We start from the raw sequence: 9,258 nt of genomic DNA, 5'->3' as shown, positions 1-9,258 counted from the left end.
CTACTTCCGTAGTGATACTGCCTCGGAAACCCAAGGAGGGGTCGCTATGAGTCGGGGCCGACTCAATGGCAAATAACAACAACAACAACAATTATACACATTACTGCCTTCTAAATTAGAGCACAGGGAAAAAAGTAGTAATTTTATCATTGATTTAGTGCCATTAATACAACAATGTGGAAGACAGATACTGGCATTTTAAAAATTGACCCTGGATTGCTGTTGTTTCAATGTTTCCTCTTTCCCTCTTCTTTGTTAGACATTATTATTTCTTGGTACTTTGGAAAGGCCCATCTCCACCATTCTGGAAGGCTTACCCTATTAGTCAACTCCATGAGCTTTACCATAACATTTAAGAGATGCATAAACTAATCCAACATCATGTTTCTTATTTCTTGTAGAAAGTTGTTGAATGGATAACATTGGTGTAAAGCAACAGATCAGGTTCTCTAAGTCATTATTTTCCACTTATTAAAATCCTATGTTCAATATTATAAGCACCATTACTTCGACCATGGTGGTATCTATATACCGTGTCCTACAATTAAACTTGTGGGTAGCTTATGATTTAAATCAGTTTTACTAAAATGCATTAAATTTTATTCACAGCAACAAAATATTCACTCATCAGAACGTGACCAAATGTAAAGATGACTATTTTGCCAATATTTCATACTGAAGATGAAACTTAGTATGCATGGGTCTCATCGGTCATCATTTTTAATATGCAAGACATATACAAGAAGATGGCTTGCATTTATGGGGATGAATGCATAAGCAGTTATCCAAAGCAATTATACTGATGAAAGAAATATTACTTTTACCCCATCAAGTTTATATTCAATATATGATCAGGACAGACAGCATGTCACTTAAAGCAACCCAGGAAATCCTGACCATAATTCAAGTAAGTACTTTTTTTTCCCCCCTCTTTTCTGGGGGTCCTAAAATTTCCCACACTTGATTCAGAGTAAACAAGTGAACATATAATTGTGCTCACACACAAATCCTTATAGCTTAAAATTATATTTTAGATGCGTTATTTTTTGGGGGGAGTTACAAAAATTTCTATGTAAAATTTTTTTAATAAGAATCTAATAGCAAGTTAAAAACAGTGTCTCTGTATATCCTACCATATTTAATACAAAAAAATACATAACTCTGTATGCACATGCCATGTAAAATATACAAATGACCAACATTCCAACTATCAGTGTTTAAGTGTCAGATGTCATCAACTATTGCAAGGGAAGAATTTGAAGGTTAGTAGGTAAGTCTGATTTTCCCATGTTAAGTCAAATGTTAATTTGTGTGTGCTACCTCTCTGAATGATTTTAGATACTTTATAATCAGTTCAAATAGTGCTTTGTAGTTAATCTTTAAAGTTGTTACTTTATGGCCTTCCATTTCTTATTTCTTCTTTCCCCTTTCTCCACACACTTTTTCAATCCATTAAGAACATCTATGCTTCCCCCCCAGTCCTTTCTGTCATACAAAGATCATCAGGACATACCACATATGTCCCATAGGGACTGCTGGAGCTAATGAATATGTATGTTCTGTGTCACAACAGAGCACTCCCCTTGTTCTGCCATATCAACCCTCTTATGTGTGTAAATAACAGGTGAGCTGTAGCGTGCAGGGATAAATGGGGTTAACACAACCTGAAAGCCCCATGCTAGATTCATACTATCCCGCCTGTGTGATTGATTCAGAAGGAGAAACCTAAATGCCAAAAGCATCATGCATCTTCTGGGTGTCTGGAATCTTCATTTTTAAAAAGGACTCTGTAGAGATAACAATTACCATTGTCTTTAAAAGTCTGAGGTCATTTCTATTGATTCTCAGGATACTGTTTGTCATATAAAATATATATTCATTTTTAATAAACACACACTAGGCATGGTACCAAACTTGAAATATGATATGGCTGGTTTATATCCTCAATCACAATCCTAATAACCCTAAAGTGGGCATATAGGTATTTGTAAACAGTTATTTGTGTGTATTCTATTTCAAATATATAAATGCAAACATCAATTTAGTTATATGTAAACTGAATGATATTCACTCTTGCCAAACACATCAAGCTGACAAGAGTCAATAAACAAATTCAGAATCTCCCAAACCCCATAACCTTGTGTAAAATGAAATTTGCATTCATACTCTTTTTCAATATTCCTCTAAAATCTTATTCTCAAAAGACAGTTTACATAAAACAAGGCATATAAACACAGATGCTTATTTAAGATTGAGGGCTTTCTCACATAATTAGACAAAGGAGTAAGAGTATTATTTATATATGAGTATAGAACTCCTCAACCATTCTCTATTAAAAACTCTTTGTTAAAGTGTGCAAAGCTCAGACAAAATTTGTTTAGGCTATTTATGCATTTTTTTCTTTTTGGCAATTCGTGCATTAATTTTTAATGCAATAGCAAAATACTATCTTGGACTTTGATAAAAATATTCTATAGTCAGGTCTGGGTGACACAGTGCATTAATTCAGTGTCCTTCACTCCCGGGACCTGTGTATAATTTAGTCCAGCCTGAAGAAAATAACTTTGATCTGAAAGCAGTGGGAAAAAGCTACATATGAAATGAGTTTTGTTAGGTTTAGTGTTGTTTCTTCCATATAAGATGACATACGAAGATAAACTGCTTTAGAATACAACCAACGTGGTGCAGGATTAAAAGCAAAGGGATCTTAGTAACAACAGTAGTTGCCTCACCTGTATATTCTTCTCACCCTGCCCCATTCTACATCTGGTGAGATAAACCCCAGGGCCACCTGTAATTGGGATATTCTGACTTCCAGATAAACAAAACATTGCTAAAGTGCAGTGTGAATGGCAGTCCAGTCATTAGCATTGTTGGCTCTTCCATTTGCAAAAACAAAGAATGCTGCATAATGAGACTGAAGCAGAAGAGAGGCTATCAGAATCCTGAATGAAATGGCGTTTCTCCTCCTGGAGGGGGTGTGCAGCAACTGACTCTACAGGAGGAGGACAACAGTAGGACAGACCACAAGGAAATAAATTGTTTCTTCGGATCCCATCTTGATTGTTTTCCCCAAGAAAATATTTAACCACACAATTTCATCTATTGTTATGATGGACTATACTATTACGCTGACAAAAATTAGGCTTTGGCTGAATTGAATAAAATGGTTGATACAGTCTGATGTGGCATTAATTACATGAAGTACAGGATCCCCTTTCTTTTGCTCATAATTTTCCAATTAATCCAATCCAATGGCTCTATTATGAATAAACAAGGTTTACTTCGTCTTTAATACAGCAGTTAAATATAAGGCTGCTTTCAATATAGATTTCAGCAAAATTAAAAGCTATAAGGATGTGACTTCTACCTGGTCTAGATTATTCTAAAAAAATTTATTTCTTGTTGATCATCATAAACTATTTTACCAGCCTCCTTAGATATGAACAGGCACCAAACCAAAAAATAAAACCAAACTCATTGTTGTCAAGTCGGTCCCGACTCATAGCGACCCCTCCTTGGTTTCCAAGGCAGTATCACTACAGAAGTAGATTGCCCTGTCTTCCTTCTGAGGAGTGGCTGGTGGGTTTGAACCGCCAGCCTCTGGTCAGCAGTCAAGTGCCTTAGGCACTAAGCTATCAGAGCTCCCTGAATACACACTAGTGTTTGTTAACGAAAATGGGAGGGCTTTTCTTCCAGACACATTTTTAAACTAGGAGATCATTTGAAGGGAATTTAATTCTAAATGTGCTAGTTTTAGTTGCATATAGTTGAAATATTAATAAATCAAACCTTCCTGCTACTTCCTCAGTTGTATCCTATCCTGTTCATAGCATACAAGTTCCTGAACAATAGGAAAACTAAAATGTATCCACGACTATGCAGTTAAGGTTAGTTAAGTAAACAGGAAAATCAAATCTAGATATCTGTGTGAATGTATGTAAGTATATGTCTATACTTGAAGAAAGGATATATAGAAAACAAGGGTGAGAGTGGCAGAGAGAAGAAAACAGATTTTTAGGTTTCTTTTACACCAAAAAGGATCTCTACCTAACTACTCACATTATTAATAATCCCAGAATCTCAAACACATTCTAATTGCCATGTACACATCATATTTTATCAAAAGCAAACATTACTGTAGGTTTTATTTAGCTATTCACTTACCATTTATAACTTAAACCAAGTAAAATACTTAAAAAATTTCCATACTCATAAAACTCAGTCTTATTTATCATTTCAAAATTCACCATGAATACGCATTTTCTTAACTGAGCCTTGGTTTGTTGGGGGTATGGGTTTACATTTGTAAAGTTTTCTTTGTTATGGTAATCTAATAATAATTTTATTACATATGGACACATTTTCACAATTATATACAAATAGCAAAGCATTTATTAGAATCATTTTAGATTAAAATGCTAAAAAAAATCCTCGAGACACAAATAATTACTTTCAAATAGATCATAATTGGGTTACATGGATACACACCTCAATCATTAATTTAGGATTATTATTTTGTTTTCTACACAACACGTTCCTTATTTTCTTTTAAATATTATCTACAATTCGTAGATTTAATGATGAATCTCAGGTCTAAAAGTACTTTCCTACAGGTTGAACTGACATACCTAGAACCTGTCTCCTTTTAAGTAAATCTTTTTAAAAGCATCCAGATGCCTAAAAGAATACTCTAATTTCATTTATATTTTACTTTTAGACTTATGGCCACTGTAATAATCACTTAGCTAATGTATAAAGATATTTCAGGTGAGTATTTTTTTTTTGTGCCTTCATTTTATTTTTATGCTTCTACATCTAACCATTGTTTTCATATTTTACTTTAGAAATCACTTTATCCAGTTCAACATCAAATGATCTTATACTTTAAAATGATTCTATTCCAGAAAATACAGCACAAAATGGTGGATTGCATCCCTGGCCATAGCTCCCAGAAGCATTAAAATGTTACAAGAGTACCCGAATGACAGCAATGACAGCTTAATCACTTAAAGGCTTTTTACATTAACACCATTTTTTCCCCCAATTTGAGAAGTAATATTCAGGCATGATTTAATAGGAGGTTAGCTGTTAAATACAGCTAAACAATACACTTTTTTTGTAATATCAAAATCAGGTTTAGTGTCTAATGAACATTCCCTTGAACTTTTTGAAATATTACTGCACATCCATGGAGCTTGGTTTTTTTTCTTTATTTCCTTCCAATATATGTATTAAAAAAATAAGCCTGATAATTAACATGCATAATTTGGCAGCCTCCTGTATTCCTGTGATTTTGAATAGAAGATCCATAGATAAAACATAATTGAAAGGTGAGCCTATTAATCTGGAGAATAACCTCCACACACCAAATAGGAATGAATCATTTTTAAGTCTCCACCTCATTTATAGCTTTATATTCATAAAGAAAAGGGGGAAAAGACAAACAAACTGAGAAACTAAAGGTGACCTTATTTAGACTATTAGTAAAGGCAGCATTTGCTGTTTTTAAGCAAGCAAACATGATTGTTACTACTTTGTCCATCCAGTTTTTCCAGTGTGTAAATTGGATGATGATGACTTGGACAATTCTCTCTTCATTAGTGAATGGTGGAAAGAAAATATAGAAGTGGCTTTTTCTTTTTAAAACTCTGCAATATCTTGTAACCAGATTCCAAAACATCAAGGAAAGATACACATACATATTTTTTTGCTAGACAAGCTGTCGTAATTGAAATGAAGTCTAATCAGACTCATTACTGTTTTCAGCAATTTGCACCACCAAAGATGCTTATTAGGTAACTGTGTTTAATAAACCACTCTTTAGAAAAATACCAGTAATGAGCTCTTAACAGCCAATCTTTAGCGTGAATGTAATGTGAAAAGTGTTCCTAGCACTGAATAGATTTTCACATTTAGTAGTGTCATAATTAAGCTCCATGAATTAGTTGCTGTGATGTTAGATTTATTGCAATAATCTTTTTTTCTATTTTAAATATATTTCAAAATGCCATCATCTTCTATTAGAATTGGATTATATTCATTCTACAGCAAATTTTTGGTTAGTGTCCAGCTGGTCAAAAGAGTTTTCATGTGAAGATTTGTGATCAAATGATAATCAAGGACTTTATTACTGATAACTGATGCTACTTATCAAGCTTTTCCTCATTAGCTTCCCCACACCTCAGAATGAATAAATAAATAAATAAAAGCCTTCTTGTCATCTGATTATATATGAAAAGTTATTCCAGGTATGAATATGATTATTAAGAAGAAGAATGGAATTTCTATTACTAGGTTAAAACAGTAAAGAAAAAGACATTTTGAAATGAATAGTTGAAGGAATGTTGGCCTTTCATAATAGTAGCTATAAATAACATTATATTTCTTAATTAGATATTGTTATTAAAGACATGAATACCACTTTCCTGCTTGATATATGTATTCCTTTTTATAGAACTATTTACTAAGCTGCTAACATTAAAGGACAGTACTGTGGATATTTATTATTTATATGCATTAAGGGTGGTCATAGGAGCTCTGGTGTTGTTGTGCCTAAGGCATCTGACCGCTAACCAGAAGGTTGGCAGCTCAAACCCACCAGCCACTCCTTGGCAGGAAAGTTGGGCAATCTACTTCCGTAGTGATACCACCTCGGAAACCCAAGGAGGGGTCGCTATAATTCAAAATAGACTCAATGGCAGTGAGTTTGTTGTTGTTTTTTTTTAAGGGTGGTCATGAGAGTTAGCCGTTGTTGCTGTTGTTTTGCCATCCACTTGGACCCGACTCATAGTGACCCCTCCTGGGTTTCCGAGGCAATATAACTACGGAAGGAGATTGCCCAACCTTCCTTCCAAGAAGTGGCTGGTGGATTTAATAACTAGCCTTCTGGTTAGCAGTAAAGTGCCTTAGGCACTACACTACCAGAGCTCCCGAGAGTTAGCTAGGCTTCTTACTGATAACGCCCCCCCCCCTAAAAAAAGTTACATACCTTTGAGCACAGGAGTGATTTCCATGCCAAAAAAAAAAAAAAATGCATGTGCCAAAATAAGTGTGTGTGTGTGTGTGTGTGTGTGTATAATCATTACATAGAAAGAATTGAAAACAGTTTTTTAAAACCTTCTAAATAAGATAAAGGAAGCTCTTGAACATATAATCAGGTATAATTAGGAATTGGCCAACATGATGAGGTAAGTATCTTTTGCTCACTAAAAAACAGCCCATAAGATGGCATAATATAGGCTTTGAAATAAGATTCAGGACATTTTTAAAAAATCGATGAAGATAATCAATACATGAAAAAGTACAAAAAATCAAAACAAACAAACAAAAAAAAAACAGGAAACTAAGAGTGTATTCCCATTCATGATAAAATGTTAATAAGGATTCTGTTACTGAGTGATTCCTCTCAATACAGTTTCTATTTCTTCTAACTGGAAGCTTCAAAACAACTAATTGGAAGGAATAAGCCTCCATAACTGTTTGCAGCTTTCTGAATCAATAGTGCTATGAGAACTGAGCCTGTCAAATTAATGCCTTATTTCATCTAATTCTGTGGATTATACTTCTTTGCAGCTAGCATTTATCTGTCAGTTTGTCAGAGTATGGTGGCTTGTGTGTTACTGTGATGTTGGAAACTACCACCAGTATTCCAAATATCAGCAGGGTCAACCATGGTGGACAGATTTCAGTGGAGTTTCAAGACTAAGACAGACTGGAAAGAAGGACCTGTCAATCTACTTCTGAAAAAATTAGCCAGTGAAGACCTTATGTGGAGCAGCAGAACACTGTCTGATATAAGCTGGAAGATGAGCCCTTCAGGATGGACAGCACACAAAATATGACTGGGGAAGAGTTGCGTCCTCAAAGTAGAGTTGACCTTCATGACATGGATGGAGGAAAGCTTTTGAGATCTTCATTTGCCAATATGGCATGACTTAAAATGAGAAGAACAGCTGCAAACATCCATTAGTAACAGGAATGTAGAATATGAAATGGAATGCATAAGGATCAATATCCTAGGTAATAATAAGTTGCAATGGATGAGTATTGGTCATCTTGAATGAGAAAATCATATGATCTTCATACGGTCTACTATGACAGGAATGACAACTGAAGAAGGACAAAAATGGATGGCAGAAGAGATTCTGAACCTTGCTCTTGTACACAGAGTAGCTAAAATGAAAGGCAGAAATGATGAATTAAAAAAGCTGAACAGATTTCAAAGAGCAGCTGGAGAAGAGAAAGTATTATAAAAAAATAGGCAAAGATCTGGAGTTAGAAAATGAAAAACAACAACACATTTGGCATTTCTCATGGAGAAAGAACTGAAGAAAATATTCAAGGCTTCAGCACCTACTGATGAAGATTAAAGACTACAGCCTTTGGTATGGATTACACCTCAACATAAAGAAAACGAAAATCCTCACAACTGTACCAATAAACAGCATCATGATAAATGGAGAAAAGATGGAAGGAAGTTGCAAAGATTTCCTTGGATCCACAATCAGCACCAATGGAAGCAGTAGTCAAGAAATTAAACGACATATTACACTGGGCAAAACTGATGCAAAGGACCTTTCTCAAGTGACGAAGAGCAAAGATGTCTCTTTGAAGAATAATGTGCCCCTAACCCAAGCCATGGTATTTTCAATAGCCTCATATGCACGTGAAAGCTGGGCAATGAATAAAGAAGACTGAAGAGTTGATGCTTGTGAGTCGTGGTGTTGGCGAAGAATACTGAAAGTACCATGGACTGCCAGAAGAATTAATGAATCTGTCCTGGAAGAAGTGCAGCTGGACAATTCTTTGGAAGTGAGAATGGATAGACTTTGTCTCATCTAATTTGGTCAGGATGTCAGAAGGGACCATTCACTGGAAAAGGATATCATGCTTGGTAAAGCAGAGGGTCAGTGGAAAAGGGGAAGGCCCCCAACAAGATGGACTGACACAATGACGGCAAAGATGGGCTCAGGCATAGAAAGGATTATGAGGCTGGCACAGGACTGGGCAGTGTTTAGTTCTGTTGTGCCAAGAGTCACCATGACCCTTTGGTGCAAAGGGTTCTGTTGTGCAAAGGGTCACTCATCAGCACCTAACAACAACAACAACAAATGCATGCAAAAGCTGAATAGTGAATAGTAAGAACGAGGAAGAATTGATCCCTTTACATTATGGTGTTGCCAACGAATACTGAATATACCATGGACTGCCAGAAGAACAAACAAATCTGTCTAGGAAGAAGGACAGCCAGAATGC

The sequence above is a fragment of the Orycteropus afer genome, unplaced genomic scaffold, assembly GCF_000298275.1.
Source record: "Orycteropus afer afer isolate SDZICR_OR568_19922 unplaced genomic scaffold, OryAfe1.0 scaffold00001, whole genome shotgun sequence".
NCBI lineage: Eukaryota > Metazoa > Chordata > Mammalia > Tubulidentata > Orycteropodidae > Orycteropus > Orycteropus afer.
The sequence above is the reverse complement of the archived record's forward strand: the minus strand, read 5'-3'. Positions refer to the sequence as shown.